This window comes from Salmo salar, chromosome 01 (assembly GCF_965601325.2).
Source record: "Salmo salar chromosome 01, fSalSal1, whole genome shotgun sequence".
Classification (NCBI taxonomy): Eukaryota; Metazoa; Chordata; class Actinopteri; order Salmoniformes; family Salmonidae; genus Salmo; species Salmo salar.
The window spans coordinates 85,251,418-85,265,495 of NC_138291.1; the positions used below are offsets into that span (position 1 = coordinate 85,251,418).

The 14,078-nt window shown below is 42.1% G+C and overlaps 1 protein-coding gene across 2 annotated transcripts in view; it reads left to right on the plus strand.

The window, feature by feature from the left end:
* Positions 1 to 14,078, plus strand: part of map2k6 (mitogen-activated protein kinase kinase 6) — a 52,171-nt gene that overhangs the window by 17,345 nt on the left and 20,748 nt on the right. The gene's annotated exons all lie outside the window — the stretch shown is intronic.

Sequence of the window (14,078 nt, forward strand, 5' to 3'; positions counted from 1 at the left end):
TTTGCTAACATAATTGCAAAAGGGCTTTCTAATGATCAATTAGCCTATTAAAATGATAAACTTGGATTAGCTAACACAACGTGCCATTGGAACACAGGAGTGATGGTTGCTGATAATGGGCCTCGGTACCCCTATTTAGATATTCCATAAAAAATCTGCCGTTTCCAGCTACAATAGTCATTTATGACATTGTCTACACTGTATTTCTGATCAATTTGATGTTATTTTAATGGACCAAAACATTTGCTTTTCTTTCAAAAACAAGGACATTTCTGACCCCAAACTTTTGAACGATAGTGTATAGTTTTTATATATGTATATATAATCACATTTTACATAAGTATTCAGGCCCTTTACACAGTACTTTGTTGAAGCACCTTGAGTCTTCTTGTGTATGACCATACAAGCTTGGCACACCTGTATTTGGGGAGTTTCTCCCATTCTCTGCAGATCCTCTCAAGCTCTGTCAGGTTGGATGGGGAGCTTCACTGCACAGCTATTTTCAGGTCTCTCCAGAGAAATCCGTGCTCTGGCTGGGCCACTCAAGGACATCCAGATACTTGTCCCGAAGCCACTCCTGCGTTGTCTTGGCTGTGTGCTTAGGTTCGTTGTCCTGTTGGAAAGTGAACCTTCACCCCAGTCTGAGGTCCTGAGTGCTCTGGAGCAGGTTTTCATCAAAGATCTCTGTGTACTTTGCTTCGTTCATCTTTCCTTCGATCCTGACTCGTCTCCCAGTCCCTGCCGCTGAAAAACATCCCCACAGCATGATGCTGCCACCACCATGCTTCACCATAGGGATGGTCCAGGTTTCCTCAACGTTACGCTTGGCATTCAAGCCAAAGAGTTCAGTCTTGGTTTTATCAGACCAGAGAATCTTGTTTTCTCATGGTCTGAGATTCCTTTAGGTGCCTTTTGGCAAACTCCAAGTGGGCTGTCGTGCATTTTACTGAGGAGTGGCTTCTGTCTGGCCACTCTACCATAAAGGGCTGATTGGTGGAGTGCTACAGAGATGGTTGTCCTTCTGGAAGGTTTTCCCATCTCTTCAGAGTAACTCTGGATTTCTGTCAGAGTGATCATCGGGTTCTTGGCCACCTCCCTGACCAAGGCCCTTTCCTCCTTTTGCTCAGTTTGGAAGATTCTTGGTGGTTCCTAACTTCTTCCATTTAAGAATGATGGAGGTCGCTGTGTTCTTGGGGACCTTCAATGCTGAATAAATGTTTTTTGTACCCTTTTCCCGGTCTGTGCCTCAACACAATCCTGTTTCGGAGTTTTACGGGCAATTCCTTTTAACCTAATAACTTGGTTTTTGCTCTGACGTGAACTGTCGACCGTGGGATGTTATATAGACAGGCGTGTGCCTTTCCAAATCATGTCCAATTCATTTAATTTACCACAGGTGGACTACAATCAAGAATGATCAATGGAAACAGGATGCACCTGAGCTCAATTTTGAGTCACACAGCAACGTGTCTGAATACTTATGTAAATAAGGTATTTCTTTTCTTCTTTTTTTACATTTGCAAACATTTCTAAACAAGTTTTTCGCTTTGTCGTTATGGGGTATTATGTGTAGATTGATGAGCAATTGTTTTTATTTAAATACATTTTAGAATAAGGCTGTAATATCACAAAATGTGGAAAAAGTGAAGGTCTGAATACTTTCCGAATGCACTGTAGAAATATACATTTTTCCTCTTTTAATTCTGTTGCATGAGATGCAATTCTAGGTAACAAGATAATTGAGGCTGGGCTTGTTTTATTATTATTGATTTTATTAAGGAAATCAGACAGCGTTCAGACGTTATTGAAGAGGGGCACATATCATACGTAATACATCCGATACATTATGCAAATTACCCGGAAGGTCTCCCAACCCAATCCGAAAGTGAGCCCGAAAGGAGAGGTCACTGTATGTCGGGATCACCTCATCTTCAATCCCATCAATAGCGACTGCGAGTAGGGGAAGCAGTGCTTCAAAAGAATCGGGACCAAAATAAAAATAATCACCCACAATTGCTTCAGCTGCAGCAAGCATATCTACTCTTCTTGTTGCATCCATTTTTTGTTTTGCCAAAAACTAACAAATGGAACGTGTTTGTTACAAACGTTCAACAAACTGTTGAAAGCAAACATAGTTCGCCACGAGCGTTGTTTACTGCTACTGCATTCCGGGTGGCGTTGCTCAGGAAACCTAAGACTTATTTGCTACAGCACCTTGCTTGTTTCAGCAAGGAGCAACAAAGTTTCATCACGTTGTTAAGAGTCAATATTGCCGCAGAAACGGACTCAAGCGCATGAATGCCCGGCCATCCCATCTTCAGTCAGCTGTTCGCCCCTCCCCAATTTAAATAAACGGTTATGACTACATCCATAACTGTCCATAACTGGTAAAATCATGCTTTAGTAGCCTATTTTGAATCATTTTATTTATTTCTGTAAAGACTGGAGTAGGCTAATTTGGCTATATCATTCAATTTACTTAGGGAAAGCGTCCCCTAGCCTTATGAACACACACCCTATGCGCCCAAGTCAATCTACCACCAATCCCACCCCCCCCCCATGGTAGAAAAGTTAACTATTTCTATTGGTCAGCTTGTTGAGAATGAAATAGCCCGAACAGACTCTAGGACAGTTGTGGGGCAATATCCCAAATTCATACAACCAGTAGGCCTAGGCTACATATATATATTTTTTAAGTATTAATCTGATGCAACAGATCAGAACGCTTTGCTTAAAATGTTGATAAACTATTATTTCATAACATTATTAGGGCACAAGGCAGTAGGCTACGCACGAATGTTCATTTGGCTACCGGACAATGAAAGGAAGTTGAAAACCAATCAAACATGAGAGAAATAGGCTACTGGTTTCAATGGCATGTGGTTGTCTTTATAAAATAATTGCCTCCAGGGATATGGTCAGATTTTGCCTAGGCTTCTTTGAAGCAATGTAAAACATGCCTCATAATATGTAGTAAAATGTTCAAGTTTCAAACAATTAAGTAGCTTAATGTTTTCAAAATGCATACTGCCTCCAGCTCATTGCAAAGTGGTGTGTGACACGCTGATGTAGCCTTCCTTTCGTTGCCTATGCATTTGAATGGCGAATGGGAAGCGTGCTTCAATTACCAGTTGAGAAATAAAAATAAATAAATAAAAAGCTCTTTTTAAACGTGGCCCACGATTGCATTTAAAATTGTTGCACAATGATTTGGTTAATAAAAGCGCTGTCTGACAGATTTGGCGCTCGAAGGCTCTGTATCTGTATGAAATTCCATGAAACTATGCAAATTAACCCATAGACCGATAAGCAAATGGTCAAATATATTTACATCAACTGGTATTTCTATCAATGAATAGGCTAAAAAGCATTATTTTGCTATGGGATTTCATATTTTCTCCTGGACAATTGGCCGGTGCCAATTACATTTTTTGGCTTTTCAACAAAAGAAATATGGCCAAAAGCCGGCTATTAGCGGTTAACGGAAACCTTGGTGCCAGCACTAGTTGGGGGTCCTCGAGCACCGGATTTTGGAAACACTGCTCTACAGTGCATGTTTGCAGGAATAGTTCAGATTAATATCCATACATTACAACATAATAAGACCACCACCCAAGCCATCTGTGTATTGAGCTTGATGCATCAGGACAATAGTTGGATGTGCATTGAGTTTGATGCATCAGGACAATAGTTGGATGTGCATTGAGTTTGATGCATCATTACAATAGTTTGATGTATTATGAGGACAGTAGTCATCAGATAAATGAACACAGTCACAAAGTACAACATAATCAGGTTAGAAAACAGACCACCACAGTAGAGCTGGGAATTGCCAGGGACCTCACAATACAATATTATCATGATACTTATGTATATGTATTGCAATTCGAAACTGTGATTTTATTGCTATTTGATGTTCAAAACATATTGCTCACTATGTCTTCTGTAGACAGACGAGAGAGCAAGGGAGCATGAGAAAATGAATTTAGATCAGACATGGAAATAAAAGTGCTGAAAACATGTTGGCTCACTATTTAAAAAGAAGACGGAGAACAAGCTATAGGATGAATAATACCCGAGTTATTTTTAAATCTAAAAATCGATACTTGGAGTCAAAGTATCGATATGATATTGGCCAAAATAATATTGCGATTAGTAACTATTGATTCCCCTCCATCGTTAGTAACCTATCTGTGGATTGAGCTTGATACATCAGGACAGTAAGCGTCACGACAGTTAGGCCTAACATGATACATTCATCTGAACGAGCTTGTGTGCTGGAGCTCTGTGTGAAGTGGAGTGTGTGCCGTGGAGCTGAAAATGAGAGGAGCATAAATCCAGCCTCGTCTTCGTTCACCCTCCGAGGAGTAACCGCCCCGCGATGCATGCCATCACAGCAGGTCACGAACACCGTTTTCTCCTTCCCTGCTCTCAAAGGGCAAGGGAAGGAGGGCATCTTAAATGCCATCCTATTCCCTATAATAGTGCACTACTTTTGACCAGGACCCATAGAGAATAGGCTGCCATTTGGGACACAGCTTGCCTCTGCTCAGTAGCTCAGTCCTCCTAGAGCATGTCAAGCACGCCAAAATAATAAAATCAATGGATCACAGCTGAATCTTAACGTTGATCTTGAAGTTTCCTGAGTAAGCAATCAATGTTTTCACTACACATCATTGGCGGGGCTGACGCCTTTTGGATGCTTTTCTCTTTGTATAAGCTCTCTCCCTGCAACCATCCTATTTTTGTAAATTATTTTTTATTCAGTTATTTGACTGGAGGACCGTTTTTAGTAAATCCGTGTCATGTGTCTAATGAAATTACAAGCCGACCAATTCTGGTCTTTTGCCCAATTATTGGCTCAGCTGGAGGCAAAACAGCACTTGTCATCATGGCTGGATTAAATGTGCAAATGTGCACTTAGCTGTCCTCTGCCTGATTACCAGTTACATAAAACCTCCAGCTAGAACACGGAGGAAAGGAAAACTTGTCATGCCGCTCCTCTTGCAAATTACTGCACTCTGGTTCCCACCGAGAGAGTGCATCGCATTGCATGGCATGCTATTCGACAGTGGATGCATCCCAAATGGCACCCTATTTCCTACATAGTGCATTACTTTTGACTAGAACCCTATAGGCCCCTTTCAAAAGTAGTGCACTATATAGGGAATATGGTGCCATTTGGCACGCACACAGTGACAGTCCTCTGGATGTGCGACAGATAAGCTGTCTGGAGGTAAATACACTTGAATTAATTCCAGATAGACATTTTGTTCCATATTTAAATACTGATTATTAGGGAAGTTAGTTTAGCTACTCTTGCAATTTTTTTCCCTCAATTTTGAATGAAAAGTGCTTGAATTATGTGAAACCCAGCTAAGAGGAATGGTGGATTTTATTTTAGCAACACACCTGTTAGGGTTTGTGTGTGTGTGTGTGTGTGTGTGTGTGTGTGTGTGTGTGTGTGTGTGTGTGTGTGTGTGTGTGTGTGTGTGTGTGTGTGTGTGTGTGTGTGTGTGTGTGTGTGTGTGTGTGTGTGTGTGTGTGTGTGTGTGTGTGTGTGTGTGTGTGTGTGTGTGTTGAATAAAACATAGCAGGTCACCTGGTCCCAGCAGTCAATAATTTTTAATCTAATGGTCTCGGGGACCAATTAATTTTTTCCTTCTTTCTGTTCTGTAACAGCCTCTCGCCTCCAGCCAAATCTCCAGGCTGAAGCCTGGCCAAATCAAACAGCCCAGTAGGCCTACATCCTGTGAAAATCTGCTATGAAAGAGTTAGCAGGCTGCCACGCTTGGACTCGTAAATAATGCTAGCTCATGTTAGGCTGCTACCAGACCAGCAAATGTTATGGCTGCTAAAGACAAGTGCTTCCCTTCATTTCTAAGTTATCGACTTGATCTTACTATGCATTGGGCCATTCTTCGCACTCTTGCAGATAAGGGCTAAAAACAGGTGTACTAAATACGACATGAAGATCACATGCATTGGTCGGTCCCCCCATAGTTGAGCAGTGATCTCATGTTGTAGTCATCGTGGTGAAGTTGGCTGCCCCCTAGTTAACCACTACTTAAGCAGGACTGTGCACTGCAGTGACCTGAAGCTGATACACTTACGCACACACACCACCGCCAAGAGTATCGTTAAGTAAACCTCAACCGTCTAAGAAGCGTATAGCCTTGTGGTTGCTGGTGGTGACGAAATGGTTCCCAGTTGAGCTTCACAACATGACAGCTGTAACCCAAAGGATATATACTGAACAAAAATATAAATGCAACAATTTGACTTAGTTCCAATTCATATCAGGAAATTGAAATAAATTAGTCCCTAATCTATGGATGTCAGATGACTGGGCAGGGGCGCAGCCATGGGTTGGCCTGGGAGGGCATAGGCCCATCCACTTGGGAGCCAGGCCCAACCAATCATAATTCGTTTTTCCCCACAAAAGGGCTTTATTACAGACAGAAACACTCCTCAGTTTCATCATCTGTCTGGGAGGCTGGTCTCAGACGATCCCTCAGGTGAAGAAGCCGGCTGTGGAGGTCCTGGGCTGGCATGGTTACATGTGGTCTGTGGTTGTGAGGCCGGTTGGACGCACTGCCAAATTCTATAAAACGATGTTGGAGGCGGCTTATATGGTTGAGAAATTAATATTCTGGCAACAGCTCTAGTGGACATTCCTGCAGTCGGCATGCTCCCTCAAAACTTGAGATACCTGTGGCATTGTGTTGTGTGACAAAACTGCACATTTTACAGTGGCCATTTATTGTCCCCACCACAAGGTGCACCTGTGTAATGATCATGCTGTTAAATAAGCTGCTTGATATGCCACACTTGTCAGGTGGATTGATTATCTTGGCAAAGGAGAAATGCTCACTAACAGGGATGTAAACAAATTTGTGCACAACATTTTAGAGAAATATTTTGGGGATCTTTTATTTATTTCTGCACAAGAAACATGGGACCAACACTTAACATGTTGCGTTTATATTTTTGTTCAGTGTAGAATGCCTAGTATGCTCACAACTGCGTTGTGGTATAGATATTGCTAGCTGTTGTATATATGTATGTAATTGTATTTTATTTAATATTTTTTACGACTGTACTGACAAATGACTAAATGATTTCAGCTGCATCAGAAACCATTAAAGTGTTGACTTCAACTTCTTGATCAATTCATTGTGATATTCATGAAATGTATTTCGATAAACCAGCTTCAGTCTTACTGCTAAAACAAATGATGCAGGTAGTTGGTTTATCATTTAAACTTTAATTTGTTGCCAAGTAAACATGTTTTAATTAAACAGTAGATTAGTCTGTCAATATAGAAAATAAGTAGACATGACTTGTATTTGCTCTAGAGACCGAGGTGAGTTTACACAGCAGTATGCAGGAACAGTTATCCCTCAACTCGAGACATCTGGCATTGTGTTGTGTTACAAGACTGTACATTTTACAGTGGCCATTTATTGTCCCCAGCACAAGGTGCACCTGTGTAATGATCAAGCTGTTTAATCAGATTCTTGATATGCCACACCTGTCAGGTGGATTGATTATCTTGGCAAAGGAGAAATGCTCACTAACAGAGGTTCTAAACAAAACATTTTTGAGAAATTAGCTTTTTGTGCATATGGAACATTTCTTTGGAATGTGTAGGGTATCTCACAGACTGCCTGGGTGGCCAGTAGGGGCATAACAGCCGCAGGCTCAAGATATGTTATTTTCATCCCTCTCTCTCTCTGTCGGTCTCTGCTCTGGCCTGCCCCCCTCCCATTTCTATTTCCCTCTCTCCCTCCGTCCATCCCTCATGCCGATGTCTTATTCATATCTTCCTCTGGGTCTCAGGAATTCAATTGAGGACCTCTTGGGATTGTTGGAATTCCGGGCAGTGTGGGTTTGGAAGAGGGAGAATAAGCGGGCTGGTTGGTTCCGCCTGCTATGAATGCCACTCTTGGTTTATTATCTGCAGTGTGAGGCATGGGCCTGTCTGGCTGCACAAAGCTTTTGCTCAAAGCACTGTCTCCGGCAGCCTTGGTTTCAGCAAAGATCGCTCTGGCAGAGGTCACTGGCTGTTTTCTTCGCCATTTCTTTGGCTTCAGTACTACTGCTTTTAATTACATGCTGACTACACTGGGCATGCACGTGCGTGCTCTATTGCGCGCGTGTTGATTTTGTCCATCCACACCAGATGCGATCAGAACATGCAAGTTGAAATAAAAAATAACTCTGAACCAACTATATTCATTTGGGGACGGGTCGAAACACATGAAACATTCATGGACATTTAGCTAGCTTGCTGTTACTAGCTAATTTGTCATTGGATATAAACATTGGGTTGTTATTTTACCTGAAATGTACAGTCTTTTTTTTTTGCTGTATCTTTGTAGAATATCGACCCATTTTGAGTCATTACAAAATCGTGTGTTCTCTACTCAGAAAATTAATCCACAGATAAAAGGGGAAACCTTGTTAGTTTCTAGTAATCTCTCCTAGTTCAGTCTTCTTCTTCTGGGGATTTTATATGGCATTGGCAATCAACTTTAAGGTGCATTACTGCAACCAACTGGAGTGGGGTGTGGTCCTCATTCGTCTCTCAGTCACCCGAGTGGGTACATGCTCCTAAAACCAATGAGGAGATGGGAGAGGCTGGACTTGCAGTAACTCAAGCATCTAAAATAGCACCAAGTTCTATTTTAGCGCCTGGCTACTCAGATGCTTGTTGATGCATGCAAGCAGTTTGGATGAAATTATTCAATAACATAGAGTACCAGTCAAAAGTTTGGACACACCTACTCATTCAAGGGTTTTTCTTTATTTGTACTATTTTCTACATTGTAGGATAGTAGTGAAGACATCAAAACTATGAAATAACACAAATGGAATCATGTAGTAATCAAAAAAGTGTTAAACAAAAAAATATATATTTTAGATTCTTTAAAGTAGCCACTCTTTGCCTTGATGACAGCTTTGCACGCTCTTGGCATTCTCTCAACCAGCTTCATGAGGTAGTCACCTGGAATGCTTTTCCAACAGTCTTGAAGAAGTTCCCACATATGCTGAGCACTTACTTGTTGGCGGCTTTTCCTTCACTTTGCGGTCCAACTCATCCCAAACCATCTCAATTGGGTTGAGGTCCGGTGATTGTGGAGGCCAGGTCATCTGATACAGCACTCCATCAATTTCCTTCTTGGTCAAATAGCCCTTACACAGCCTGGAGGTGTGTTTTGGATCATTGTCCTGTTGAAAAACAAATGATAGTCCCACTGAGCGCAAACCAGATGGGATGGCGTATCATTGCAGAATGCTGTGGTAGCCAATCTGGTTAAGTGTGCCTTGAATTTTAAATAAATCACTGACAGTGTCACCAGAAAAGCACCATCACACCTCCTCCATGCTTGACAGTGGGAAGCACCCATGCGGAGATCATCCGTTCACCTACTCTGCGTCTCACAAAGACACAGCGGTTGGAACCAAAAATCTCAAATTTGGACTCATCAGACCAAAGGACAGATTTCCACCGGTCTAATGTCCATTGCTTCTTATTATTATTTGTGTCCTTTAGTAGTGGTTTCTTTGCAATTCCACCATGAAGGCCTGATTCACGCAGTCTCCTCTGAACAGCTGATGTTGATGTGTCTGTTACTCTGAAGCATTTATTTGGGCTGCAATCTGAGGTGCAGTTTATTGCCGATTTCTGAGGCTGGTAACTATGATGAACATATCCTCTGCAGCAGAGGTAACTCTGGGTTTCCCTTTCCTATGGCGGTCCTCATGAGAGGCAGTTTCATCGTAGCACTTGAAGGTTTTTGCGACTGCACTTGAAGAAACGTAAAAATGTATTGACATTTTCCAGATTGACTGACCTTCATGTTTATGTCTTTAAGTAATGATGGACTGTCATTTATCTTTGCTTATTTGAGCTGTTCTTGCCATAATATGGACTTGGTATTTTACCAAATAATTCTATCTTCTGTATACCATTATTTCATAGTTTTGATGTCTTCACTCTTATTCTACAATGTAGAAAATAGTCAAAATAAACAAAAACCCTGTACTGAGTAGGTGTATCCAAACTTTTGACTGGTACTGTATGTGTACATTTATTTTGCAACGCTCACGCATGCAACGCGTCTGGTTTTGTCAGCTTGTTAGGCTACAATGTAAAATAAAACTAGCGTTGAATGTTGAGATCAGCGAGAAAAAGCCTAAAAGGGGAGATTGTATATATGATTTTACATTTTGCAAGATAATGTGGAATAACTAAAAACCGCATCTGTATTTGCATACTGTAACTTGCCAAAATTCCCTCTCACAGATGTGAAAATATATGAGCAGAATTGTAATCTTAGTAAGAGCTTTTTTTGAAGGCCTGTTTTTGAAGCTAACCAGATTTTATTGGCTCAGGACAGACAATGCAGCATATTAGCTTATTCTTTCCCTGTACACTGTAAATTATATAATCTATTGATCCTATACCTTTCTCTCTTTCGTTCTCTGAGTAACGATCACTGGACATATTTGTTCTAGGTCAACTGCAGGTTCCATTTGTTGTGATTTTCCTCTCTGGAGAGATCTGATAGAATCCTAATGTTTAAACAGGCCTGCTATAGGTCTGCATCCCAAATGGCACCCGTAGTGGACTACTTTTGGCCAGGGTCCATAGAGCACTATATAGGGAATAAGGTGCCATTTGGGAAGTACACTAGGTCTGTTCCAATCACTTAGCGACATCTTGACTATGTGTGCCTGATTGAGCTATATTCAAATGTCTCTCTCTACTCTCATGTAATTCTTTGGCATGTATGTCAGTGCATGCACTGTCTTTTTGTATCGTTACGAGTTACTTCGCTTTGCGTACATGTATGTCTATCTCCCATGCATGCAAATCTGTGTGAATGAATGTAAAGCAAGCCTATATGCTACATATTAAATCAGCGCGCATTCAGCAGGGAGTGGTGTCTGGCTGCGTTGTGATGATTTGCATGTTTGGCCACTGTGGACTGGAGATGAAAGCTTTGAAAGCTGTTGTCTTCTCGATGGAGTAGAGCGTGCCGCGTCTTGTCCAGTCCCATTGAGCCAGAGACTGGGAGGCTGAGGCTTAGTTCCGTGGAGTTTTGCTGAATCACCTAGCAGCATGGCATGCCATGCGCAATCATTGTGAAAGCCTGGTAAAGGTGCTGGTGCTCAACCAAAACCACTAACCAGATATTATTTTTGGCTGAAGTTTGGGATATGAAAATGCATTATTTGAGGTAGGGAGGAGGCAGAGGACCAAAGAGAGAGCATGCCTGAAGTATACCCTGCCAGAAGTATACCTTGCCAGCCTGGCATGCATAGTCATTGAGAAAGCTTGGGGAAGCTGGTGCCTGGTACTTAGCCATAATAACCACTCAACGATTCATTGTTTTGGCAAAGATATCAGTGAGAGGTGCCAGGAGCTTGTCCAAAGGATGTAACGTTGCATAACGTGCTGTTAGAAATGTTTCATGTAGAACAGATATGATTGTCTGTCAGATAGAAAAGGGAATTGTGTCAGCTCTATTCATTCTATTTCTATCTGCAGTGTTCAGAACATTTCAGGCTGGCAGGGTATGTTACAGGAAAGCTCTCTGTTCGGACCTCAGCCGCCCAAGTTTCACTGAACACACACGCCAGGTGTTGAATAGAGCAGGGAATATTTTGACAGTCTGAAACCTGCAGATAGTTTCATTTGTTCTGTGTTGGTCCAAATGTAGTCAAATGTAGACTTATTAGAAGACTATAGTGTCGGTTTTCAGTTAGGCTACTATTGTTGTCTGTGTAAATGCGTGTGGGAGGGACCCAAAGTGACATTTTGGTGCAACAAAGCTGCTTTGGAAAGTGGAAGCCATGAGGCATGCAGTGAGAGGCAGCACAGAGAGAGAGGTGGTGGGGGTAGCACACCCTGGGCTGTGGTTTCAACAAACCAGGACACCCTGTGTGTGGGTGTTTTATTTATATTTGTGAGGTTTCAGTTAGTATGGTTTCCAGTAGAGGTTGACCGATTAATCGGAATGGCCGATTTCATAACAATCGGAAATTGGTATTTTTGGATGCCGATTTGGCCGATTTTATTTTATTTTTTATTGTTATTTTTTTAGACCTTTATTTAACTAGGCAAGTCAGTTAAGAACACATTCTTATTTTCAATGACGGCCTAGGAACGGTAGGTTGACTGCCTTGTTCAGGGGCAGAACGACAGATTTTTACCTTGTCAGCTCGGGGAATCAATCTTGCAACCTTACGGTTAACTAGTCCAACGCTCTAACCACCTGCTTTACATTGCACTCCACGAGGAGCCTGCCTGTTACGCGAATGCAGTAAGAAGCCAAGGTAAGTTGCTAGCTAGCATTAAACTTATCTTATAAAAAACGATCAATCAATCATAATCACTAGTTAACTACACATGATTGATGATATTACTAGTTTATCTAGCCTGTCCTGCGTTGCATATAATCGCTTAGGTACACGTTGCTCCAACCATAAACATCAATGCCTTTCTTAAAATCAATACACAAGTATATATTTTTAAACCTGCATATTTAGTTAATATTGCCTGCTAACATGAATTTCTTTTAACTAGGGAAAATGTATAACAAGGTAAAAATCTGTCGTTCTGCCCCTGAACAAAGCAGTTAACCCACCATTCCTAGCTCGTCATTGAAAATAAGAATGTGTTCTTAACTGACTTGCCTAGTTAAATAAAGGTAAAAAAAAAAAAGGTAACAAAAACATTTTCCGGCCAAGTCGGCCTCCAAAAATACCGATTTCCGACTGTTATGAAAACTTGAAATCGGCCCTAATTAATCGGCCATTCCGATTAATCGGTCGACCTCTAATCATAGCACAGACTTTGCATTGTCAGGTGGGTTTACCTGACAATGCAAAATACCGCTGTGTGCTGTGGGATTCTCCCAAGTACTTGTCTTCAGTTACTTTTAAATGTTCTCACGTTCCAAAACTTGCCGATCAAACCATAAGCAGTATGCCTCCTGGTGCAAGTCAAATCACTGTGCTCAAAGCCAGGTAGTGGCATCACCTGTTTACAGTGTGTGACATGGATGTGTGGCCCAGCCCTGCTGTGTAAACAGACCTGGATTTAGTGAGCAGATCTGGATTTAAATATTATTTGAAATCGTTAAAATATTTTCAGTGTTTGCTTTAGTCTGCCTGGACTGCCAGGTGGGCGGGGTTTCCAATTTTGGGACTTTTTATATTGGTTCTGTTGCAACAGGCAACCTCAATCAAGCACAGCTAAATTACATGCAATTATTTCAAATGGTAGTTAAACCCAGGTCTGTGTGTGGAAGCACTAGCTTCCTCATCCAGTCAGGGGAGGTGTGAACCAGATGCTCGCGTGCACGCTCAAACATACACACACTTTGTTGGCGACGGCAACCTGTCACTCATGCCCCAGTCACACCGTCAGGAGTGTCTGTAATGCCCTGTTACTGTGGTGTTGTGCCATTTAAACGCTCCGCCCGCTCAGTGCAGTACCTCCAGATGGAGAGAGCTCTAACCCACCTGGCTCCACCACTGCAGACGTATCTCCTCTTCTCTCGCTGCTCGCAGTCTAACCCACCTGGCTCCACCACTGCAGACGTATCGCCTCTCGCTGCTCGCAGTCTAACCCACCTGGCTCCACCACTGCAGACGTATCTCCTCTCCTCTCGCTGCTCGCAGTCTAACCCACCTGGCTCCACCACTGCAGACGTATCTCCTCTCCTCTCGCTGCTCGCAGTCTAACCCACCTGGCTTCACTGCTGCAGACATATCTCCTCTCCTCTCACTGCTCGCTGTCACAGGGCTTGTTGTGTTCAATTAGGATCTGGAGTCACTCACTGCATCCAACCGTAAGTGTCTGACTGGCTGTCGGGTTTTGGGCTTGGGCTCTGGAAGGGAAAATACACTACAAGATGGGACATCTGAGATGACTAAAAGGAACATTTTTAGAAACTCCAGTTTACAATTGATTGTGGTCATCCAAACTGCTGTTCTAACTTTGTTGAATGTGATTTGCTGTCTTCAGGTGTGTGTGTCTGTGTGTATAATTGTATTGTTCT